Genomic DNA, 21647 nt, shown 5'->3' on the forward strand with positions numbered 1-21647 from the left:
GCTCATCCTCCGTCATGAGTTGCACCACAGTGTCTGCATCCTTTTCCTCAATGGGACGTTTCCGACCCGGCTGGAGGAAAATGGGAGCAGGTGCTACACGCTGCTGCTGCTGTGTCTCTGCAGCGTGAGTTGCAGATGCTCCTCCTGGGCGGCGCCCAAGGCGTCCACGGCCAGTGGCTATGGGAGGAATGTTAGCCACTGACGCTGCTGCTGCTGCTGCGGAACTGTGCATGGTGGCGCGCCCGCGGCCGCGGCTTGCCACAATGCTGCTCCCTCTCTTCCTGATTCCCTTGCTGCCCTTCCCCTTGCCCAAACCGCGCTGGCTGCCACTTCCAGACATCTTCAATGTTTTGGGCGTATAGACAAAAGTTTTGTAAAAGGGCGGGTGAAAAGTGGGGTACTTTAATGGAGTGGGTTGGTTGGTGAGGTGACTGAGTGAGTGTCCCCTAGTACAGTAAGTAAGTATTAACAGTCAGGAAGTACAACTAGCAGTTACAATAATCAGTAGTAGTAATCACAAGTAAATTTAGTGTGTGTACACTCAGACAGTGAGTGCACGCACGCAGGAGCTAGTAGCCTATGGACACAGTGACTGAGTGTCCTAGACTCCTAGTACGGTAAGAGTAAGTAAGTAGTAACAGTAAGTAGAACTAACTAATAACAATAATCAATCAGCGATCAGAAGGAAATGGAGTGTGGGTGGTGTGTGTGTACACTCAGACAGTGAGTGCACGCACGCAGGAGCTAGTAGCCTATGGACACAGTGACTGAGTGTCCTAGACTCCTAGTACAGTAAGAGTAAGTAAGTAGTAACAGTAAGTAGAACTAACTAATAACAATAATCAATCAGCGATCAGAAGGAAATGGAGTGTGGGTGGTGTGTGTACACTCAGACAGTGAGTGCACGCACGCAGGAGCTAGTAGCCTATGGACACAGTGACTGGGTGTCCTAGACTCCTAGTACAGTAAGAGTAAGTAAGTAGTAACAGTAAGTAGTAGAACTAACTAATAACAATAATCAATCAGCGATCAGAAGGAAATGGAGTGTGGGTGGTGTGTGTACACTCAGACAGTGAGTGCACGCACGCAGGAGCTAGTAGCCTATGGACACAGTGACTGAGTGTCCTAGACTCCTAGTACAGTAAGTAGTAACAGTAAGTAGTAGAACTAACTAATAACAATAATCAATCAGCGATCAGAAGGAAATGGAGTGTGGGTGGTGTGTGTACACTCAGACAGTGAGTGCACGCACGCAGGAGCTAGTAGCCTATGGACACAGTGACTGAGTGTCCTAGACTCCTAGTACAGTAAGAGTAAGTAAGTAGTAACAGTAAGTAGAACTAACTAATAACAATAATCAATCAGCGATCAGAAGGAAATGGAGTGTGGGTGGTGTGTGTACACTCAGACAGTGAGTGCACGCACGCAGGAGCTAGTAGCCTATGGACACAGTGACTGAGTGTCCTAGACTCCTAGTACAGTAAGAGTAAGTAAGTAGTAACAGTAAGTAGAACTAACTAATAACAATAATCAATCAGCGATCAGAAGGAAATGGAGTGTGGGTGGTGTGTGTACACTCAGACAGTGAGTGCACGCACGCAGGAGCTAGTAGCCTATGGACACAGTGACTGGGTGTCCTAGACTCCTAGTACAGTAAGAGTAAGTAAGTAGTAACAGTAAGTAGTAGAACTAACTAATAACAATAATCAATCAGCGATCAGAAGGAAATGGAGTGTGGGTGGTGTGTGTACACTCAGACAGTGAGTGCACGCACGCAGGAGCTAGTAGCCTATGGACACAGTGACTGAGTGTCCTAGACTCCTAGTACAGTAAGTAGTAACAGTAAGTAGTAGAACTAACTAATAACAATAATCAATCAGCGATCAGAAGGAAATGGAGTGTGGGTGGTGTGTGTACACTCAGACAGTGAGTGCACGCACGCAGGAGCTAGTAGCCTATGGACACAGTGACTGAGTGTCCTAGACTCCTAGTACAGTAAGAGTAAGTAAGTAGTAACAGTAAGTAGAACTAACTAATAACAATAATCAATCAGCGATCAGAAGGAAATGGAGTGTGGGTGGTGTGTGTACACTCAGACAGTGAGTGCACGCACGCAGGAGCTAGTAGCCTATGGACACAGTGACTGGGTGTCCTAGACTCCTAGTACAGTAAGAGTAAGTAAGTAGTAACAGTAAGTAGTAGAACTAACTAATAACAATAATCAATCAGCGATCAGAAGGAAATGGAGTGTGGGTGGTGTGTGTACACTCAGACAGTGAGTGCACGCACGCAGGAGCTAGTAGCCTATGGACACAGTGACTGAGTGTCCTAGACTCCTAGTACAGTAAGTAGTAACAGTAAGTAGTAGAACTAACTAATAACAATAATCAATCAGCGATCAGAAGGAAATGGAGTGTGGGTGGTGTGTGTACACTCAGACAGTGAGTGCACGCACGCAGGAGCTAGTAGCCTATGAACACAGTGACTGAGTGTCCTAGACTCCTAGTACAGTAAGAGTAAGTAAGTAGTAACAGTAAGTAGAACTAACTAATAACAATAATCAATCAGCGATCAGAAGGAAATGGAGTGTGGGTGTGTGTACACTCAGACAGTGAGTGCACGCACGCAGGAGCTAGTAGCCTATGAACACAGTGACTGAGTGTCCTAGACTCCTAGTACAGTAAGAGTAAGTAGTAACAGTAAGTAGAACTAACTAATTACAATAATCAATCAGCGATCAGAAGGAAATAGAGTGTGTGTTGTGTGTGTACACTCAGACAGTGAGTGCGCACACGCAGGAGCTAGTAGCCTATATGAACAGTGACAGTGAGTGTCCCTACGGGTACAGTAAGAGTAAGTAGTAAGTAAGTACAACTAACAATAATCAATCAGTAATCAGAAGGAAATAGAGTGTGTGTACACACAGACAGTGAGTGAGTGCACACACGCAGGAGCTAGCTAGTAGCCTATAAACAGTGACAGTCAGTGAGTGTCCTACTCCTAGTACAGTATAACTACAATACTATTAGTAAAGGACAGCAGAAATACTGGTATAGATGATGAGAGAAATAAACAGAGGACAGCTGCCCACAGAGGCAAGGCCCCCCTGAGGCCTAAACCTGTAAGCTTGCAGCAGCTGCCTGTCTCTAATGTAACACACAAGCTACTAACTAAAATACAATGTCTATCTAAATAACAACAATACAGGTGTATATGGCAGGTGTAGGTGAGCAAAAACGCTAGGTAAATGAACACAATAGAGCACTTGCTAAGCCAAAGCACAAAGGAGCAGATCTCTCTCTGTACAAGTCTCAGGCAAGCATGGAAAACCCGAACATGGCGGCCGCTATTTATAGGGTAGGGGCTGGCCAGGGTCCCCCTCTGTGATTGGCTGCCGTCAGAGGGCCTGGGAGCCCTCTGATTGGCTCTAAGCACATCAATCTGGGCTATGACGCTATTCGAGCTCGGTACCGAGCTCGAATAGCGCCGGTTTGCTCGAATAGCTCGAATAGTGAATGGGCTATTCGAGTGTTCTCGAATAGCCCATTCGAATAGCTACAGCTATTCGGAGCTCGAATACCGAGCTCGAATAGCTGAAAAAGAGCTCGAATATTCGAGCTACTCGAATATTCGAGCTCTGCTGAGCACCACTAGAAAGCACTACTGCCCTACTTCTGTGACTGAAGATACAGTTTAAAGGAAACCTGAACTGGAAAGACTGTGGGAGGTGCTTTTGAAGAGTAGCCTTTGAATTTGCTAGTTGGTTGGTTTTGTCCATCTCTGTGTTCTTGAGAGGACAAAGCCCAGGGTTATCCTCGTTAGTATAGTGGTCAGTATCCCCGCCTGTCACGCGGGAGACTGGGGTTCAATTCCCCGACGGGGAGGCAGCTTTTGCTTCTTAAACTTTGTTTATCTCCATGTGTCTAGCCTAGGAATAACGTTTGTTCAGCCCTTTCACTAACATTTTCCAGCCCCCTTGCTGGTGGTGGAGACTCACAGTGCCATGGCCGGTTAGCTCAGTTGGTTAGAGCGTGGTGCTAATAACGCCAAGGTCGTGGGTTCGATCCCCGTACGGGCCACAGGTGTGCGCTTAGACTTTTCACTCTGCCTGTCTGGGCACTGTGAAAGCAGTTGTTGCTTCCGCACTGGAGATCACTGACCCTCTTTCCATCAGTTGACTCTGCTAAAGGCAGCGAGCCCTCTGTACACCCAGGACTGTTGTCATGGTTTCAAGGAGATGAAATCGCACTCCCCCCTCATTGGAAATGTCCTTTTACATGGCATGCAAAAACAGTTACCTACTTTGCATACAACTTTGCCAACTGCTTTTTCTTTCCCAGCAATACTGCTGCTCTCCTTTCAGCTGTATGGAAATACCGTTGCTTGTCTTTTGCACCTAACACAAAATTGAAACACAATCTATTTCACAGAATAACCTCTACCCAAAAGCAAAACCAAACAAACCCTAGAGGCCACATTCAGGACAGAATGTGGCCTCGGTGACCGTTAGGAAAGGTAGTGAGCAAAAAGATCATTTCAGGATTTATGGAAACAAATCACTACTAGTTGTAATTGGCTACTGGATTCCAGCCTGGCTACATGGAAAGCACTACTGCCCTACTTCTGTGACTGAAGATACAGTTTAAAGGAAACCTGAACTGGAAAGACTGTGGGAGGTGCTTTTGAAGAGTAGCCTTTGAATTTGCTAGTTGGTTGGTTTTGTCCATCTCTGTGTTCTTGAGAGGACAAAGCCCAGGGTTATCCTTGTTAGTATAGTGGTCAGTATCCCCGCCTGTCACGCGGGAGACCGGGGTTCAATTCCCCGACGGGGAGGCAGCTTTTGCTTCTTAAACTTTGTTTATCTCCATGTGTCTAGCCTAGGAATAACGTTTGTTCAGCCCTTTCACTAACATTTTCCAGCCCCCTTGCTGGTGGTGGAGACTCACAGTGCCATGGCCGGTTAGCTCAGTTGGTTAGAGCGTGGTGCTAATAACGCCAAGGTCGCGGGTTCGATCCCCGTATGGGCCACAGGTGTGCGCTTAGACTTTTCACTCTGCCTGTCTGGGCACTGTGAAAGCAGTCGTTGCTTCCGCACTGGAGATCACTGACCCTCTTTCCATCAGTTGACTCTGCTAAAGGCAGCGAGCCCTCTGTACACCCAGGACTGTTGTCATGGTTTCAAGGAGATGAAATCGCACTCCCCCCTCATTGGAAATGTCCTTTTACATGGCATGCAAAAACAGTTACCTACTTTGCATACAACTTTGCCAACTGCTTTTTCTTTCCCAGCAATACTGCTGCTCTCCTTTCAGCTGTATGGAAATACCGTTGCTTGTCTTTTGCACCTAACACAAAATTGAAACACAATCTATTTCACAGAATAACCTCTACCCAAAAGCAAAACCAAACAAACCCTAGAGGCCACATTCAGGACAGAATGTGGCCTCGGTGACCGTTAGGAAAGGTAGTGAGCAAAAAGATCATTTCAGGATTTATGGAAACAAATCACTACTAGTTGTAATTGGCTACTGGATTCCAGCCTGGCTACATGGAAAGCACTACTGCCCTACTTCTGTGACTGAAGATACAGTTTAAAGGAAACCTGAACTGGAAAGACTGTGGGAGGTGCTTTTGAAGAGTAGCCTTTGAATTTGCTAGTTGGTTGGTTTTGTCCATCTCTGTGTTCTTGAGAGGACAAAGCCCAGGGTTATCCTCGTTAGTATAGTGGTCAGTATCACCGCCTGTCACGCGGGAGACTGGGGTTCAATTCCCCGACGGGGAGGCAGCTTTTGCTTCTTAAACTTTGTTTATCTCCATGTGTCTAGCCTAGGAATAACGTTTGTTCAGCCCTTTCACTAACATTTTCCAGCCCCCTTGCTGGTGGTGGAGACTCACAGTGCCATGGCCGGTTAGCTCAGTTGGTTAGAGCGTGGTGCTAATAACGCCAAGGTTGTGGGTTCGATCCCCGTACGGGCCACAGGTGTGCGCTTAGACTTTTCACTCTGCCTGTCTGGGCACTGTGAAAGCAGTCGTTGCTTCCGCACTGGAGATCACTGACCCTCTTTCCATCAGTTGACTCTGCTAAAGGCAGCGAGCCCTCTGTACACCCAGGACTGTTGTCATGGTTTCAAGGAGATGAAATCGCACTCCCCCCTCATTGGAAATGTCCTTTTACATGGCATGCAAAAACAGTTACCTACTTTGCATACAACTTTGCCAACTGCTTTTTCTTTCCCAGCAATACTGCTGCTCTCCTTTCAGCTGTATGGAAATACCGTTGCTTGTCTTTTGCACCTAACACAAAATTGAAACACAATCTATTTCACAGAATAACCTCTACCCAAAAGCAAAACCAAACAAACCCTAGAGGCCACATTCAGGACAGAATGTGGCCTCGGTGACCGTTAGGAAAGGTAGTGAGCAAAAAGATCATTTCAGGATTTATGGAAACAAATCACTACTAGTTGTAATTGGCTACTGGATTCCAGCCTGGCTACATGGAAAGCACTACTGCCCTACTTCTGTGACTGAAGATACAGTTTAAAGGAAACCTGAACTGGAAAGACTGTGGGAGGTGCTTTTGAAGAGTAGCCTTTGAATTTGCTAGTTGGTTGGTTTTGTCCATCTCTGTGTTCTTGAGAGGACAAAGCCCAGGGTTATCCTTGTTAGTATAGTGGTCAGTATCCCCGCCTGTCACGCGGGAGACCGGGGTTCAATTCCCCGACGGGGAGGCAGCTTTTGCTTCTTAAACTTTGTTTATCTCCATGTGTCTAGCCTAGGAATAACGTTTGTTCAGCCCTTTCACTAACATTTTCCAGCCCCTTGCTGGTGGTGGAGAATCACAGTGCCTTGGCCGGTTAGCTCAGTTGGTTAGAGCGTGGTGCTAATAACGCCAAGGTTGCGGGTTCGATCCCCGTACGGGCCACAGGTGTGCGCTTAGACTTTTCACTCTGCCTGTCTGGGCACTGTGAAAGCAGTCGTTGCTTCCGCACTGGAGATCACTGACCCTCTTTCCATCAGTTGACTCTGCTAAAGGCAGCGAGCCCTCTGTACACCCAGGACTGTTGTCATGGTTTCAAGGAGATGAAATCGCACTCCCCCCTCATTGGAAATGTCCTTTTACATGGCATGCAAAAACAGTTACCTACTTTGCATACAACTTTGCCAACTGCTTTTTCTTTCCCAGCAATACTGCTGCTCTCCTTTCAGCTGTATGGAAATACCGTTGCTTGTCTTTTGCACCTAACACAAAATTGAAACACAATCTATTTCACAGAATAACCTCTACCCAAAAGCAAAACCAAACAAACCCTAGAGGCCACATTCAGGACAGAATGTGGCCTCGGTGACCGTTAGGAAAGGTAGTGAGCAAAAAGATCATTTCAGGATTTATGGAAACAAATCACTACTAGTTGTAATTGGCTACTGGATTCCAGCCTGGCTACATGGAAAGCACTACTGCCCTACTTCTGTGACTGAAGATACAGTTTAAAGGAAACCTGAACTGGAAAGACTGTGGGAGGTGCTTTTGAAGAGTAGCCTTTGAATTTGCTAGTTGGTTGGTTTTGTCCATCTCTGTGTTCTTGAGAGGACAAAGCCCAGGGTTATCCTCGTTAGTATAGTGGTCAGTATCCCCGCCTGTCACACGGGAGACCGGGGTTCAATTCCCCGACGGGGAGGCAGCTTTTGCTTCTTAAACTTTGTTTATCTCCATGTGTCTAGCCTAGGAATAACGTTTGTTCAGCCCTTTCACTAACATTTTCCAGCCCCCTTGCTGGTGGTGGAGACTCACAGTGCCATGGCCGGTTAGCTCAGTTGGTTAGAGCGTGGTGCTAATAACGCCAAGGTCGCGGGTTCGATCCCCGTACGGGCCACAGGTGTGCGCTTAGACTTTTCACTCTGCCTGTCTGGGCACTGTGAAAGCAGTCGTTGCTTCTGCACTGGAGATCACTGACCCTCTTTCCATCAGTTGACTCTGCTAAAGGCAGCGAGCCCTCTGTACACCCAGGACTGTTGTCATGGTTTCAAGGAGATGAAATCGCACTCCCCCCTCATTGGAAATGTCCTTTTACATGGCATGCAAAAACAGTTACCTACTTTGCATACAACTTTGCCAACTGCTTTTTCTTTCCCAGCAATACTGCTGCTCTCCTTTCAGCTGTATGGAAATACCGTTGCTTGTCTTTTGCACCTAACACAAAATTGAAACACAATCTATTTCACAGAATAACCTCTACCCAAAAGCAAAACCAAACAAACCCTGGAGGCCACATTCAGGACAGACTGTGGCCTCGGTGACCGTTAGGAAAGGTAGTGAGCAAAAAGATCATTTCAGGATTTATGGAAACAAATCACTACTAGTTGTAATTGGCTACTGGATTCCAGCCTGGCTACATGGAAAGCACTACTGCCCTACTTCTGTGACTGAAGATACAGTTTAAAGGAAACCTGAACTGGAAAGACTGTGGGAGGTGCTTTTGAAGAGTAGCCTTTGAATTTGCTAGTTGGTTGGTTTTGTCCATCTCTGTGTTCTTGAGAGGACAAAGCCCAGGGTTATCCTCGTTAGTATAGTGGTCAGTATCCCCGCCTGTCACGCGGGAGACCGGGGTTCAATTCCCCGACGGGGAGGCAGCTTTTGCTTCTTAAACTTTGTTTATCTCCATGTGTCTAGCCTAGGAATAACGTTTGTTCAGCCCTTTCACTAACATTTTCCAGCCCCCTTGCTGGTGGTGGAGACTCACAGTGCCATGGCCGGTTAGCTCAGTTGGTTAGAGCGTGGTGCTAATAACGCCAAGGTCGCGGGTTTGATCCCTGTACGGGCCACAGGTGTGCGCTTAGACTTTTCACTCTGCCTGTCTGGGCACTGTGAAAGCAGTCGTTGCTTCTGCACTGGAGATCACTGACCCTCTTTCCATCAGTTGAGTCTGCTAAAGGCAGCGAGCCCTCTGTACACCCAGGACTGTTGTCATGGTTTCAAGGAGATGAAATCGCACTCCCCCCTCATTGGAAATGTCCTTTTACATGGCATGCAAAAACAGTTACCTACTTTGCATACAACTTTGCCAACTGCTTTTTCTTTCCCAGCAATACTGCTGCTCTCCTTTCAGCTGTATGGAAATACCGTTGCTTGTCTTTTGCACCTAACACAAAATTGAAACACAATCTATTTCACAGAATAACCTCTACCCAAAAGCAAAACCAAACAAACCCTAGAGGCCACATTCAGGACAGAATGTGGCCTCGGTGACCGTTAGGAAAGGTAGTGAGCAAAAAGATCATTTCAGGATTTATGGAAACAAATCACTACTAGTTGTAATTGGCTACTGGATTCCAGCCTGGCTACATGGAAAGCACTACTGCCCTACTTCTGTGACTGAAGATACAGTTTAAAGGAAACCTGAACTGGAAAGACTGTGGGAGGTGCTTTTGAAGAGTAGCCTTTGAATTTGCTAGTTGGTTGGTTTTGTCCATCTCTGTGTTCTTGAGAGGACAAAGCCCAGGGTTATCCTCGTTAGTATAGTGGTCAGTATCCCCGCCTGTCACGCGGGAGACCGGGGTTCAATTCCCCGATGGGGAGGCAGCTTTTGCTTCTTAAACTTTTTTTATCTCCATGTGTCTAGCCTAGGAATAACGTTTGTTCAGCCCTTTCACTAACATTTTCCAGCCCCCTTGCTGGTGGTGGAGACTCACAGTGCCATGGCCGGTTAGCTCAGTTGTTTAGAGCGTGGTGCTAATAACGCCAAGGTCGTGGGTTCGATCCCCGTACGGGCCACAGGTGTGTGTTTAGACTTTTCACTCTGCCTGTCTGGGCACTGTGAAAGCAGTCGTTGCTTCCACACTGGAGATCACTGACCCTCTTTCCATCAGTTGACTCTGCTAAAGGCAGCGAGCCCTCTGTACACCCAGGACTGTTGTCATGGTTTCAAGGAGATGAAATCGCACTCCCCCCTCATTGGAAATGTCCTTTTACATGGCATGCAAAAACAGTTACCTACTTTGCATACAACTTTGCCAACTGCTTTTTCTTTCCCAGCAATACTGCTGCTCTCCTTTCAGCTGTATGGAAATACCGTTGCTTGTCTTTGGCACCTAACACAAAATTGAAACACAATCTATTTCACAGAATAACCTCTACCCAAAAGCAAAACCAAACAAACCCTAGAGGCCACATTCAGGACAGAATGTGGCCTCGGTGACCGTTAGGAAAGGTAGTGAGCAAAAAGATCATTTCAGGATTTATGGAAACAAATCACTACTAGTTGTAATTGGCTACTGGATTCCAGCCTGGCTACATGGAAAGCACTACTGCCCTACTTCTGTGACTGAAGATACAGTTTAAAGGAAACCTGAACTGGAAAGACTGTGGGAGGTGCTTTTGAAGAGTAGCCTTTGAATTTGCTGGTTGGTTGGTTTTGTCCATCTCTGTGTTCTTGAGAGGACAAAGCCCAGGGTTATCCTTGTTAGTATAGTGGTCAGTATCCCCGCCTGTCACGCGGGAGACCGGGGTTCAATTCCCCGACGGGGAGGCAGCTTTTGCTTCTTAAACTTTGTTTATCTCCATGTGTCTAGCCTAGGAATAACGTTTGTTCAGCCCTTTCACTAACATTTTCCAGCCCCCTTGCTGGTGGTGGAGACTCACAGTGCCATGGCCGGTTAGCTCAGTTGGTTAGAGCGTAGTGCTAATAACGCCAAGGTCGCGGGTTTGATCCCCGTACGGGCCACAGGTGTGCGCTTAGACTTTTCACTCTGCCTGTCTGGGCACTGTGAAAGCAGTCGTTGCTTCTGCACTGGAGATCACTGACCCTCTTTCCATCAGTTGACTCTGCTAAAGGCAGCGAGCCCTCTGTACACCCAGGACTGTTGTCATGGTTTCAAGGAGATGAAATCGCACTCCCCCCTCATTGGAAATGTCCTTTTACATGGCATGCAAAAACAGTTACCTACTTTGCATACAACTTTGCCAACTGCTTTTTCTTTCCCAGCAATACTGCTGCTCTCCTTTCAGCTGTATGGAAATACCGTTGCTTGTCTTTTGCACCTAACACAAAATTGAAACACAATCTATTTCACAGAATAACCTCTACCCAAAAGCAAAACCAAACAAACCCTAGAGGCCACATTCAGGACAGAATGTGGCCTCGGTGACCGTTAGGAAAGGTAGTGAGCAAAAAGATAATTTCAGGATTTATGGAAACAAATCACTACTAGTTGTAATTGGCTACTGGATTCCAGCCTGGCTACATGGAAAGCACTACTGCCCTACTTCTGTGACTGAAGATACAGTTTAAAGGAAACCTGAACTGGAAAGACTGTGGGAGGTGCTTTTGAAGAGTAGCCTTTGAATTTGCTAGTTGGTTGGTTTTGTCCATCTCTGTGTTCTTGAGAGGACAAATCCCAGGGTTATCCTCGTTAGTATAGTGGTCAGTATCCCCGCCTCTCACGCGGGAGACCGGGGTTCAATTCCCCGATGGGGAGGCAGCTTTTGCTTCTTAAACTTTGTTTATCTCCATGTGTCTAGCCTAGGAATAACGTTTGTTCAGCCCTTTCACTAACATTTTCCAGCCCCCTTGCTGGTGGTGGAGACTCACAGTGCCATGGCCGGTTAGCTCAGTTGGTTAGAGCGTGGTGCTAATAACGCCAAGGTCGCGGGTTCGATCCCCGTACGGGCCACAGGTGTGCGCTTAGACTTTTCACTCTGCCTGTCTGGGCACTGTGAAAGCAGTCGTTGCTTCCGCACTGGAGATCACTGACCCTCTTTCCATCAGTTGACTCTGCTAAAGGCAGCGAGCCCTCTGTACACCCAGGACTGTTGTCATGGTTTCAAGGAGATGAAATCGCACTCCCCCCTCATTGGAAATGTCCTTTTACATGGCATGCAAAAACAGTTACCTACTTTGCATACAACTTTGCCAACTGCTTTTTCTTTCCCAGCAATACTGCTGCTCTCCTTTCAGCTGTATGGAAATACCGTTGCTTGTCTTTTGCACCTAACACAAAATTGAAACACAATCTATTTCACAGAATAACCTCTACCCAAAAGCAAAACCAAACAAACCCTAGAGGCCACATTCAGGACAGAATGTGGCCTCGGTGACCGTTAGGAAAGGTAGTGAGCAAAAAGATCATTTCAGGATTTATGGAAACAAATCACTACTAGTTGTAATTGGCTACTGGATTCCAGCCTGGCTACATGGAAAGCACTACTGCCCTACTTCTGTGACTGAAGATACAGTTTAAAGGAAACCTGAACTGGAAAGACTGTGGGAGGTGCTTTTGAAGAGTAGCCTTTGAATTTGCTAGTTGGTTGGTTTTGTCCATCTCTGTGTTCTTGAGAGGACAAAGCCCAGGGTTATCCTCGTTAGTATAGTGGTCAGTATCCCCGCCTGTCACGCGGGAGACCGGGGTTCAATTCCCCGACGGGGAGGCAGCTTTTGCTTCTTAAACTTTGTTTATCTCCATGTGTCTAGCCTAGGAATAACGTTTGTTCAGCCCTTTCACTAACATTTTCCAGCCCCCTTGCTGGTGGTGGAGACTCACAGTGCCATGGCCGGTTAGCTCAGTTGGTTAGAGCGTGGTGCTAATAACGCCAAGGTCGCGGGTTCGATCCCTGTACAGGCCACAGGTGTGCGCTTAGACTTTTCACTCTGCCCGTCTGGGCACTGTGAAAGCAGTCGTTGCTTCTGCACTGGAGATCACTGACCCTCTTTCCATCAGTTGACTCTGCTAAAGGCAGCGAGCCCTCTGTACACCCAGGACTGTTGTCATGGTTTCAAGGAGATGAAATCGCACTCCCCCCTCATTGGAAATGTCCTTTTAGATGGCATGCAAAAACAGTTACCTACTTTGCATACAACTTTGCCAACTGCTTTTTCTTTCCCAGCAATACTGCTGCTCTCCTTTCAGCTGTATGGAAATACAGTTGCTTGTCTTTTGCACCTAACACAAAATTGAAACACAATCTATTTCACAGAATAACCTCTACCCAAAAGCAAAACCAAACAAACCCTAGAGGCCACATTCAGGACAGAATGTGGCCTCGGTGACCGTTAGGAAAGGTAGTGAGCAAAAAGATCATTTCAGGATTTATGGAAACAAATCACTACTAGTTGTAATTGGCTACTGGATTCCAGCCTGGCTACATGGAAAGCACTACTGCCCTACTTCTGTGACTGAAGATACAGTTTAAAGGAAACCTGAACTGGAAAGACTGTGGGAGGTGCTTTTGAAGAGTAGCCTTTGAATTTGCTAGTTGGTTGGTTTTGTCCATCTCTGTTTTCTTGAGAGGACAAAGCCCAGGGTTATCCTCGTTAGTATAGTGGCCAGTATCCCTGCCTGTCACGCGGGAGACCGGGGTTCAATTCCCCGACGGGGAGGCAGCTTTTGCTTCTTAAACTTTGTTTATCTCCATGTGTCTAGCCTAGGAATAACGTTTGTTCAGCCCTTTCACTAACATTTTCCAGCCCCCTTGCTGGTGGTGGAGACTCACAGTGCCATGGCCGGTTAGCTCAGTTGGTTAGAGCATGGTGCTAATAACGCCAAGGTCGCGGGTTCGATCCCCGTACGGGCCACAGGTGTGCGCTTAGACTTTTCACTCTGCCTGTCTGGGCACTGTGAAAGCAGTCGTTTCTTCTGCACTGGAGATCACTGACCCTCTTTCCATCAGTTGACTCTGCTAAAGGCAGCGAGCCCTCTGTACACCCAGGACTGTTGTCATGGTTTCAAGGAGATGAAATCGCACTCCCCCCTCATTGGAAATGTCCTTTTACATGGCATGCAAAAACAGTTACCTACTTTGCATACAACTTTGCCAACTGCTTTTTCTTTCCCAGCAATACTGCTGCTCTCCTTTCAGCTGTATGGAAATACCGTTGCTTGTCTTTTGCACCTAACACAAAATTGAAACACAATCTATTTCACAGAATAACCTCTACCCAAAAGCAAAACCAAACAAACCCTAGAGGCCACATTCAGGACAGAATGTGGCCTCGGTGACCGTTAGGAAAGGTAGTGAGCAAAAAGATCATTTCAGGATTTATGGAAACAAATCACTACTAGTTGTAATTGGCTACTGGATTCCAGCCTGGCTACATGGAAAGCACTACTGCCCTACTTCTGTGACTGAAGATACAGTTTAAAGGAAACCTGAACTGGAAAGACTGTGGGAGGTGCTTTTGAAGAGTAGCCTTTGAATTTGCTAGTTGGTTGGTTTTGTCCATCTCTGTGTTCTTGAGAGGACAAAGCCCAGGGTTATCCTCGTTAGTATAGTGGTCAGTATCCCCGCCTGTCACGCGGGAGACCGGGGTTCAATTCCCCGATGGGGAGGCAGCTTTTGCTTCTTAAACTTTGTTTATCTCCATGTGTCTAGCCTAGGAATAACGTTTGTTCAGCCCTTTCACTAACATTTTCCAGCCCCCTTGCTGGTGGTGGAGACTCACAGTGCCATGGCCGGTTAGCTCAGTTGGTTAGAGCGTGGTGCTAATAACGCCAAGGTCGTGGGTTCGATCCCCGTACGGGCCACAGGTGTGCGCTTAGACTTTTCACTCTGCCTGTCTGGGCACTGTGAAAGCAGTCGTTGCTTCTGCACTGGAGATCACTGACCCTCTTTCCATCAGTTGACTCTGCTAAAGGCAGCGAGCCCTCTGTACACCCAGGACTGTTGTCATGGTTTCAAGGAGATGAAATCGCACTCCCCCCTCATTGGAAATGTCCTTTTACATGGCATGCAAAAACAGTTACCTACTTTGCATACAACTTTGCCAACTGCTTTTTCTTTCCCAGCAATACTGCTGCTCTCCTTTCAGCTGTATGGAAATACCGTTGCTTGTCTTTTGCACCTAACACAAAATTGAAACACAATCTATTTCACAGAATAACCTCTACCCAAAAGCAAAACCAAACAAACCCTAGAGGCCACATTCAGGACAGAATGTGGCCTCGGTGACCGTTAGGAAAGGTAGTGAGCAAAAAGATCATTTCAGGATTTATGGAAACAAATCACTACTAGTTGTAATTGGCTACTGGATTCCAGCCTGGCTACATGGAAAGCACTACTGCCCTACTTCTGTGACTGAAGATACAGTTTAAAGGAAACCTGAACTGGAAAGACTGTGGGAGGTGCTTTTGAAGAGTAGCCTTTGAATTTGCTAGTTGGTTGGTTTTGTCCATCTCTGTGTTCTTGAGAGGACAAAGCCCAGGGTTATCCTCGTTAGTATAGTGGTCAGTATCCCCGCCTGTCACGCGGGAGACCGGGGTTCAATTCCCCGACGGGGAGGCAGCTTTTGCTTCTTAAACTTTGTTTATCTCCATGTGTCTAGCCTAGGAATAACGTTTGTTCAGCCCTTTCACTAACATTTTCCAGCCCCCTTGCTGGTGGTGGAGACTCACAGTGCCATGGCCGGTTAGCTCAGTTGGTTAGAGTGTGGTGCTAATAACGCCAAGGTCGCGGGTTCGATCCCCGTACGGGCCACAGGTGTGCGCTTAGACTTTTCACTCTGCCCGTCTGGGCACTGTGAAAGCAGTCGTTGCTTCCGTACTGGAGATCACTGACCCTCTTTCCATCAGTTGACTCTGCTAAAGGCAGCGAGCCCTCTGTACACCCAGGACTGTTGTCATGGTTTCAAGGAGATGAAATCGCACTCCCCCCTCATTGGAAATGTCCTTTTACATGGCATGCAAAAACAGTTACCTACTTTGCATACAACTTTGCCAACTGCTTTTTCTTTCCCAGCAATACTGCTGCTCTCCTTTCAGCTGCATGGAAATACCGTTGCTTGTCTTTTGCACCTAACACAAAATTGAAACACAATCTATTTCACAGAATAACCTCTACCCAAAAGCAAAACCAAACAAACCCTAGAGGCCACATTCAGGACAGAATGTGGCCTCGGTGACCGTTAGGAAAGGTAGTGAGCAAAAAGATCATTTCAGGATTTATGGAAACAAATCACTACTAGTTGTAATTGGCTACTGGATTCCAGCCTGGCTACATGGAAAGCACTACTGCCCTACTTCTGTGACTGAAGATACAGTTTAAAGGAAACCTGAACTGGAAAGACTGTGGGAGGTGCTTTTGAAGAGTAGCCTTTGAATTTGCTAGTTGGTTGGTTTTGTCCATCTCTGTGTTCTTGAGAGGACAAAGCCCAGGGTTATCCTCGTTAGTATAGTGGTCAGTATCCCCGCCTGTCACGCGGGAGACCGGGGTTTAATTCCCCGACGGGGAGGCAGCTTTTGCTTCTTAAACTTTGTTTATCTCCATGTGTCTAGCCTAGGAATAACGTTTGTTCAGCCCTTTCACTAACATTTTCCAGCCCCCTTGCTGGTGGTGGAGACTCACAGTGCCATGGCCGGTTAGCTCAGTTGGTTAGAGCGTGGTGCTAATAACGCCAAGGTCGCGGGTTCGATCCCCGTACGGGCCACAGGTGTGCGCTTAGACTTTTCACTCTGCCTGTCTGGGCACTGTGAAAGCAGTCGTTGCTTCTGCACTGGAGATCACTGACCCTCTTTCCATCAGTTGACTCTGCTAAAGGCAGCGAGCCCTCTGTACACCCAGGACTGTTGTCATGGTTTCAAGGAGATGAAATCGCACTCCCCCCTCATTGGAAATGTCCTTTTACATGGCATGCAAAAACAGTTACCTACTTTGCATACAACTTTGCCAACTGCTTTTTCTTTCCCAGCAATACTGCTGCTCTCCTTTCAGCTGTATGGAAATACCGTTGCTTGTCTTTTGCACCTAACACAAAATTGAAACACAATCTATTTCACAGAATAACCTCTACCCAAAAGCAAAACCAAACAAACCCTAGAGGCCACATTCAGGACAGAATGTGGCCTCGGTGACCGTTAGGAAAGGTAGTGAGCAAAAAGATCATTTCAGGATTTATGGAAACAAATCACTACTAGTTGTAATTGGCTACTGGATTCCAGCCTGGCTACATGGAAAGCACTACTGCCCTACTTCTGTGACTGAAGATACAGTTTAAAGGAAACCTGAACTGGAAAGACTGTGGGAGGTGCTTTTGAAGAGTAGCCTTTGAATTTGCTAGTTGGTTGGTTTTGTCCATCTCTGTGTTCTTGAGAGGACAAAGCCCAGGGTTATCCTCATTAGTATAGTGGTCAGTATCCCCGCCTGTCACGCGGGAGACCGGGGTTCAATTCCCCGACGGGGAGGCAGCTTTTGCTTCTTAAACTTTGTTTATCTCCATGTGTCTAGCCTAGGAATAACGTTTGTTCAGCCCTTTCACTAACATTTTCCAGCCCCCTTGCTGGTGGTGGAGACTCACAGTGCCATGGCCGGTTAGCTCAGTTGGTTAGAGCGTGGTGCTAATAACGCCAAGGTCGCGGGTTCGATCCCCGTACGGGCCACAGGTGTGCGCTTAGACTTTTTACTCTGCCTGTCTGGGCACTGTGAAAGCAGTCGTTGCTTCCGCACTGGAGATCACTGACCCTCTTTCCATCAGTTGACTCTGCTAAAGGCAGCGAGCCCTCTGTACACCCAGGACTGTTGTCATGGTTTCAAGGAGATGAAATCGCACTCCCCCTCATTGGAAATGTCCTTTTACATGGCATGCAAAAACAGTTACCTACTTTGCATACAACTTTGCCAACTGCTTTTTCTTTCCCAGCAATACTGCTGCTCTCCTTTCAGCTGTATGGAAATACCGTTGCTTGTCTTTTGCACCTAACACAAAATTGAAACACAATCTATTTCACAGAATAACCTCTACCCAAAAGCAAAACCAAACAAACCCTAGAGGCCACATTCAGGACAGAATGTGGCCTCGGTGACCGTTAGGAAAGGTAGTGAGCAAAAAGATCATTTCAGGATTTATGGAAACAAATCACTACTAGTTGTAATTGGCTACTGGATTCCAGCCTGGCTACATGGAAAGCACTACTGCCCTACTTCTGTGACTGAAGATACAGTTTAAAGGAAACCTGAACTGGAAAGACTGTGGGAGGTGCTTTTGAAGAGTAGCCTTTGAATTTGCTAGTTGGTTGGTTTTGTCCATCTCTGTGTTCTTGAGAGGGCAAAGCCCAGGGTTATCCTCGTTAGTATAGTGGTCAGTATCCCCGCCTGTCACGCGGGAGACTGGGGTTCAATTCCCCGACGGGGAGGCAGCTTTTGCCTCTTAAACTTTGTTTATCTCCATGTGTCTAGCCTAGGAATAACGTTTGTTCAGCCCTTTCACTAACATTTTCCAGCCCCCTTGCTGGTGGTGGAGACTCACAGTGCCATGGCCGGTTAGCTCAGTTGGTTAGAGCGTGGTGCTAATAACGCCAAGGTCGCGGGTTCGATCCCCGTACGGGCTACAGGTGTGCGCTTAGACTTTTCACTCTGCCTGTCTGGGCACTGTGAAAGCAGTCGTTGCTTCCGCACTGGAGATCACTGACCCTCTTTCCATCAGTTGACTCTGCTAAAGGCAGCGAGCCCTCTGTACGCCCAGGACTGTTGTCATGGTTTCAAGGAGATGAAATCGCACTCCCCCTCATTGGAAATGTCCTTTTACATGGCATGCAAAAACAGTTACCTACTTTGCATACAACTTTGCCAACTGCTTTTTCTTTCCCAGCAATACTGCTGCTCTCCTTTCAGCTGTATGGAAATACCGTTGCTTGTCTTTTGCACCTAACACAAAATTGAAACACAATCTATTTCACAGAATAACCTCTACCCAAAAGCAAAACCAAACAAACCCTAGAGGCCACATTCAGGACAGAATGTGGCCTCGGTGACCGTTAGGAAAGGTAGTGAGCAAAAAGATCATTTCAGGATTTATGGAAACAAATCACTACTAGTTGTAATTGGCTACTGGATTCCAGCCTGGCTACATGGAAAGCACTACTGCCCTACTTCTGTGACTGAAGATACAGTTTAAAGGAAACCTGAACTGGAAAGACTGTGGGAGGTGCTTTTGAAGAGTAGCCTTTGAATTTGCTAGTTGGTTGGTTTTGTCCATCTCTGTGTTCTTGAGAGGACAAAGCCCAGGGTTATCCTCGTTAGTATAGTGGTCAGTATCCCCGCCTGTCACACGGGAGACCGGGGTTCAATTCCCCGACGGGGAGGCAGCTTTTGCTTCTTAAACTTTGTTTATCTCCATGTGTCTAGCCTAGGAATAACGTTTGTTCAGCCCTTTCACTAACATTTTCCAGCCCCCTTGCTGGTGGTGGAGACTCACAGTGCCATGGCCGGTTAGCTCAGTTGGTTAGAGCGTGGTGCTAATAACGCCAAGGTCGCGGGTTCGATCCCCGTACGGGCCACAGGTGTGCGCTTAGACTTTTCACTCTGCCTGTCTGGGCACTGTGAAAGCAGTCGTTGCTTCTGCACTGGAGATCACTGACCCTCTTTCCATCAGTTGACTCTGCTAAAGGCAGCGAGCCCTCTGTACACCCAGGACTGTTGTCATGGTTTCAAGGAGATGAAATCGCACTCCCCCCTCATTGGAAATGTCCTTTTACATGGCATGCAAAAACAGTTACCTACTTTGCATACAACTTTGCCAACTGCTTTTTCTTTCCCAGCAATACTGCTGCTCTCCTTTCAGCTGTATGGAAATACCGTTGCTTGTCTTTTGCACCTAACACAAAATTGAAACACAATCTATTTCACAGAATAACCTCTACCCAAAAGCAAAACCAAACAAACCCTGGAGGCCACATTCAGGACAGACTGTGGCCTCGGTGACCGTTAGGAAAGGTAGTGAGCAAAAAGATCATTTCAGGATTTATGGAAACAAATCACTACTAGTTGTAATTGGCTACTGGATTCCAGCCTGGCTACATGGAAAGCACTACTGCCCTACTTCTGTGACTGAAGATACAGTTTAAAGGAAACCTGAACTGGAAAGACTGTGGGAGGTGCTTTTGAAGAGTAGCCTTTGAATTTGCTAGTTGGTTGGTTTTGTCCATCTCTGTGTTCTTGAGAGGACAAAGCCCAGGGTTATCCTCGTTAGTATAGTGGTCAGTATCCCCGCCTGTCACGCGGGAGACCGGGGTTCAATTCCCCGACGGGGAGGCAGCTTTTGCTTCTTAAACTTTGTTTATCTCCATGTGTCTAGCCTAGGAATAACGTTTGTTCAGCCCTTTCACTAACATTTTCCAGCCCCCTTGCTGGTGGTGGAGACTCACAGTGCCATGGCCGGTTAGCTCAGTTGGTTAGAGCGTGGTGCTAATAACGCCAAGGTCGCGGGTTTGATCCCTGTACGGGCCACAGGTGTGCGCTTAGACTTTTCACTCTGCCTGTCTGGGCACTGTGAAAGCAGTCGTTGCTTCTGCACTGGAGATCACTGACCCTCTTTCCATCAGTTGAGTCTGCTAAAGGCAGCGAGCCCTCTGTACACCCAGGACTGTTGTCATGGTTTCAAGGAGATGAAATCGCACTCCCCCCTCATTGGAAATGTCCTTTTACATGGCATGCAAAAACAGTTACCTACTTTGCATACAACTTTGCCAACTGCTTTTTCTTTCCCAGCAATACTGCTGCTCTCCTTTCAGCTGTATGGAAATACCGTTGCTTGTCTTTTGCACCTAACACAAAATTGAAACACAATCTATTTCACAGAATAACCTCTACCCAAAAGCAAAACCAAACAAACCCTAGAGGCCACATTCAGGACAGAATGTGGCCTCGGTGACCGTTAGGAAAGGTAGTGAGCAAAAAGATCATTTCAGGATTTATGGAAACAAATCACTACTAGTTGTAATTGGCTACTGGATTCCAGCCTGGCTACATGGAAAGCACTACTGCCCTACTTCTGTGACTGAAGATACAGTTTAAAGGAAACCTGAACTGGAAAGACTGTGGGAGGTGCTTTTGAAGAGTAGCCTTTGAATTTGCTAGTTGGTTGGTTTTGTCCATCTCTGTGTTCTTGAGAGGACAAAGCCCAGGGTTATCCTCGTTAGTATAGTGGTCAGTATCCCCGCCTGTCACGCGGGAGACCGGGGTTCAATTCCCCGATGGGGAGGCAGCTTTTGCTTCTTAAACTTTTTTTATCTCCATGTGTCTAGCCTAGGAATAACGTTTGTTCAGCCCTTTCACTAACATTTTCCAGCCCCCTTGCTGGTGGTGGAGACTCACAGTGCCATGGCCGGTTAGCTCAGTTGTTTAGAGCGTGGTGCTAATAACGCCAAGGTCGTGGGTTCGATCCCCGTACGGGCCACAGGTGTGTGTTTAGACTTTTCACTCTGCCTGTCTGGGCACTGTGAAAGCAGTCGTTGCTTCCACACTGGAGATCACTGACCCTCTTTCCATCAGTTGACTCTGCTAAAGGCAGCGAGCCCTCTGTACACCCAGGACTGTTGTCATGGTTTCAAGGAGATGAAATCGCACTCCCCCCTCATTGGAAATGTCCTTTTACATGGCATGCAAAAACAGTTACCTACTTTGCATACAACTTTGCCAACTGCTTTTTCTTTCCCAGCAATACTGCTGCTCTCCTTTCAGCTGTATGGAAATACCGTTGCTTGTCTTTGGCACCTAACACAAAATTGAAACACAATCTATTTCACAGAATAACCTCTACCCAAAAGCAAAACCAAACAAACCCTAGAGGCCACATTCAGGACAGAATGTGGCCTCGGTGACCGTTAGGAAAGGTAGTGAGCAAAAAGATCATTTCAGGATTTATGGAAACAAATCACTACTAGTT

General features: G+C 47.0%; 37 non-coding genes across 37 annotated transcripts; all 37 read left to right on the forward strand.

Moving 5' to 3' along the window:
• Positions 1-3812: 3812 nt before the first annotated feature.
• TRNAD-GUC (transfer RNA aspartic acid (anticodon GUC)) lies at positions 3813-3884 on the forward strand. The gene has a single exon. It is a non-coding gene; the product is annotated as a tRNA-Asp (tRNA).
• Positions 3885-4005: 121 nt separating this feature from the next.
• On the forward strand, positions 4006-4079 carry TRNAI-AAU (transfer RNA isoleucine (anticodon AAU)). Its single transcript has one exon. It is a non-coding gene; the product is annotated as a tRNA-Ile (tRNA).
• A 682-nt stretch (positions 4080-4761) lies between these two features.
• TRNAD-GUC (transfer RNA aspartic acid (anticodon GUC)) lies at positions 4762-4833 on the forward strand. Its single transcript has one exon. It is a non-coding gene; the product is annotated as a tRNA-Asp (tRNA).
• Positions 4834-4954: 121 nt separating this feature from the next.
• TRNAI-AAU (transfer RNA isoleucine (anticodon AAU)) lies at positions 4955-5028 on the forward strand. The gene has a single exon. It is a non-coding gene; the product is annotated as a tRNA-Ile (tRNA).
• Positions 5029-5903: 875 nt separating this feature from the next.
• On the forward strand, positions 5904-5977 carry TRNAI-AAU (transfer RNA isoleucine (anticodon AAU)). The gene has a single exon. It is a non-coding gene; the product is annotated as a tRNA-Ile (tRNA).
• A 682-nt stretch (positions 5978-6659) lies between these two features.
• Positions 6660-6731, forward strand: TRNAD-GUC (transfer RNA aspartic acid (anticodon GUC)). The gene has a single exon. It is a non-coding gene; the product is annotated as a tRNA-Asp (tRNA).
• Positions 6732-6851: 120 nt separating this feature from the next.
• TRNAI-AAU (transfer RNA isoleucine (anticodon AAU)) lies at positions 6852-6925 on the forward strand. Its single transcript has one exon. It is a non-coding gene; the product is annotated as a tRNA-Ile (tRNA).
• A 682-nt stretch (positions 6926-7607) lies between these two features.
• On the forward strand, positions 7608-7679 carry TRNAD-GUC (transfer RNA aspartic acid (anticodon GUC)). Its single transcript has one exon. It is a non-coding gene; the product is annotated as a tRNA-Asp (tRNA).
• A 121-nt stretch (positions 7680-7800) lies between these two features.
• TRNAI-AAU (transfer RNA isoleucine (anticodon AAU)) lies at positions 7801-7874 on the forward strand. Its single transcript has one exon. It is a non-coding gene; the product is annotated as a tRNA-Ile (tRNA).
• Positions 7875-8556: 682 nt separating this feature from the next.
• On the forward strand, positions 8557-8628 carry TRNAD-GUC (transfer RNA aspartic acid (anticodon GUC)). Its single transcript has one exon. It is a non-coding gene; the product is annotated as a tRNA-Asp (tRNA).
• A 121-nt stretch (positions 8629-8749) lies between these two features.
• On the forward strand, positions 8750-8823 carry TRNAI-AAU (transfer RNA isoleucine (anticodon AAU)). The gene has a single exon. It is a non-coding gene; the product is annotated as a tRNA-Ile (tRNA).
• A 682-nt stretch (positions 8824-9505) lies between these two features.
• Positions 9506-9577, forward strand: TRNAD-GUC (transfer RNA aspartic acid (anticodon GUC)). Its single transcript has one exon. It is a non-coding gene; the product is annotated as a tRNA-Asp (tRNA).
• A 121-nt stretch (positions 9578-9698) lies between these two features.
• TRNAI-AAU (transfer RNA isoleucine (anticodon AAU)) lies at positions 9699-9772 on the forward strand. Its single transcript has one exon. It is a non-coding gene; the product is annotated as a tRNA-Ile (tRNA).
• Positions 9773-10454: 682 nt separating this feature from the next.
• TRNAD-GUC (transfer RNA aspartic acid (anticodon GUC)) lies at positions 10455-10526 on the forward strand. The gene has a single exon. It is a non-coding gene; the product is annotated as a tRNA-Asp (tRNA).
• A 121-nt stretch (positions 10527-10647) lies between these two features.
• On the forward strand, positions 10648-10721 carry TRNAI-AAU (transfer RNA isoleucine (anticodon AAU)). The gene has a single exon. It is a non-coding gene; the product is annotated as a tRNA-Ile (tRNA).
• A 682-nt stretch (positions 10722-11403) lies between these two features.
• Positions 11404-11475, forward strand: TRNAE-CUC (transfer RNA glutamic acid (anticodon CUC)). Its single transcript has one exon. It is a non-coding gene; the product is annotated as a tRNA-Glu (tRNA).
• Positions 11476-11596: 121 nt separating this feature from the next.
• On the forward strand, positions 11597-11670 carry TRNAI-AAU (transfer RNA isoleucine (anticodon AAU)). The gene has a single exon. It is a non-coding gene; the product is annotated as a tRNA-Ile (tRNA).
• Positions 11671-12352: 682 nt separating this feature from the next.
• Positions 12353-12424, forward strand: TRNAD-GUC (transfer RNA aspartic acid (anticodon GUC)). Its single transcript has one exon. It is a non-coding gene; the product is annotated as a tRNA-Asp (tRNA).
• A 121-nt stretch (positions 12425-12545) lies between these two features.
• On the forward strand, positions 12546-12619 carry TRNAI-AAU (transfer RNA isoleucine (anticodon AAU)). Its single transcript has one exon. It is a non-coding gene; the product is annotated as a tRNA-Ile (tRNA).
• A 682-nt stretch (positions 12620-13301) lies between these two features.
• On the forward strand, positions 13302-13373 carry TRNAD-GUC (transfer RNA aspartic acid (anticodon GUC)). The gene has a single exon. It is a non-coding gene; the product is annotated as a tRNA-Asp (tRNA).
• Positions 13374-13494: 121 nt separating this feature from the next.
• On the forward strand, positions 13495-13568 carry TRNAI-AAU (transfer RNA isoleucine (anticodon AAU)). Its single transcript has one exon. It is a non-coding gene; the product is annotated as a tRNA-Ile (tRNA).
• Positions 13569-14250: 682 nt separating this feature from the next.
• On the forward strand, positions 14251-14322 carry TRNAD-GUC (transfer RNA aspartic acid (anticodon GUC)). Its single transcript has one exon. It is a non-coding gene; the product is annotated as a tRNA-Asp (tRNA).
• Positions 14323-14443: 121 nt separating this feature from the next.
• Positions 14444-14517, forward strand: TRNAI-AAU (transfer RNA isoleucine (anticodon AAU)). The gene has a single exon. It is a non-coding gene; the product is annotated as a tRNA-Ile (tRNA).
• A 682-nt stretch (positions 14518-15199) lies between these two features.
• TRNAD-GUC (transfer RNA aspartic acid (anticodon GUC)) lies at positions 15200-15271 on the forward strand. The gene has a single exon. It is a non-coding gene; the product is annotated as a tRNA-Asp (tRNA).
• A 121-nt stretch (positions 15272-15392) lies between these two features.
• TRNAI-AAU (transfer RNA isoleucine (anticodon AAU)) lies at positions 15393-15466 on the forward strand. Its single transcript has one exon. It is a non-coding gene; the product is annotated as a tRNA-Ile (tRNA).
• A 682-nt stretch (positions 15467-16148) lies between these two features.
• On the forward strand, positions 16149-16220 carry TRNAD-GUC (transfer RNA aspartic acid (anticodon GUC)). The gene has a single exon. It is a non-coding gene; the product is annotated as a tRNA-Asp (tRNA).
• A 121-nt stretch (positions 16221-16341) lies between these two features.
• TRNAI-AAU (transfer RNA isoleucine (anticodon AAU)) lies at positions 16342-16415 on the forward strand. The gene has a single exon. It is a non-coding gene; the product is annotated as a tRNA-Ile (tRNA).
• Positions 16416-17097: 682 nt separating this feature from the next.
• On the forward strand, positions 17098-17169 carry TRNAD-GUC (transfer RNA aspartic acid (anticodon GUC)). Its single transcript has one exon. It is a non-coding gene; the product is annotated as a tRNA-Asp (tRNA).
• A 121-nt stretch (positions 17170-17290) lies between these two features.
• Positions 17291-17364, forward strand: TRNAI-AAU (transfer RNA isoleucine (anticodon AAU)). Its single transcript has one exon. It is a non-coding gene; the product is annotated as a tRNA-Ile (tRNA).
• Positions 17365-18045: 681 nt separating this feature from the next.
• TRNAD-GUC (transfer RNA aspartic acid (anticodon GUC)) lies at positions 18046-18117 on the forward strand. The gene has a single exon. It is a non-coding gene; the product is annotated as a tRNA-Asp (tRNA).
• Positions 18118-18238: 121 nt separating this feature from the next.
• On the forward strand, positions 18239-18312 carry TRNAI-AAU (transfer RNA isoleucine (anticodon AAU)). The gene has a single exon. It is a non-coding gene; the product is annotated as a tRNA-Ile (tRNA).
• A 681-nt stretch (positions 18313-18993) lies between these two features.
• On the forward strand, positions 18994-19065 carry TRNAD-GUC (transfer RNA aspartic acid (anticodon GUC)). The gene has a single exon. It is a non-coding gene; the product is annotated as a tRNA-Asp (tRNA).
• A 121-nt stretch (positions 19066-19186) lies between these two features.
• TRNAI-AAU (transfer RNA isoleucine (anticodon AAU)) lies at positions 19187-19260 on the forward strand. Its single transcript has one exon. It is a non-coding gene; the product is annotated as a tRNA-Ile (tRNA).
• Positions 19261-19942: 682 nt separating this feature from the next.
• TRNAD-GUC (transfer RNA aspartic acid (anticodon GUC)) lies at positions 19943-20014 on the forward strand. The gene has a single exon. It is a non-coding gene; the product is annotated as a tRNA-Asp (tRNA).
• A 121-nt stretch (positions 20015-20135) lies between these two features.
• TRNAI-AAU (transfer RNA isoleucine (anticodon AAU)) lies at positions 20136-20209 on the forward strand. Its single transcript has one exon. It is a non-coding gene; the product is annotated as a tRNA-Ile (tRNA).
• Positions 20210-20891: 682 nt separating this feature from the next.
• TRNAD-GUC (transfer RNA aspartic acid (anticodon GUC)) lies at positions 20892-20963 on the forward strand. The gene has a single exon. It is a non-coding gene; the product is annotated as a tRNA-Asp (tRNA).
• A 121-nt stretch (positions 20964-21084) lies between these two features.
• TRNAI-AAU (transfer RNA isoleucine (anticodon AAU)) lies at positions 21085-21158 on the forward strand. The gene has a single exon. It is a non-coding gene; the product is annotated as a tRNA-Ile (tRNA).
• The last annotated feature ends 489 nt before the right edge of the window (positions 21159-21647 follow it).

The sequence above is a fragment of the Hyperolius riggenbachi genome, chromosome 2, assembly GCF_040937935.1.
Source record: "Hyperolius riggenbachi isolate aHypRig1 chromosome 2, aHypRig1.pri, whole genome shotgun sequence".
Lineage (NCBI taxonomy): Eukaryota > Metazoa > Chordata > Amphibia > Anura > Hyperoliidae > Hyperolius > Hyperolius riggenbachi.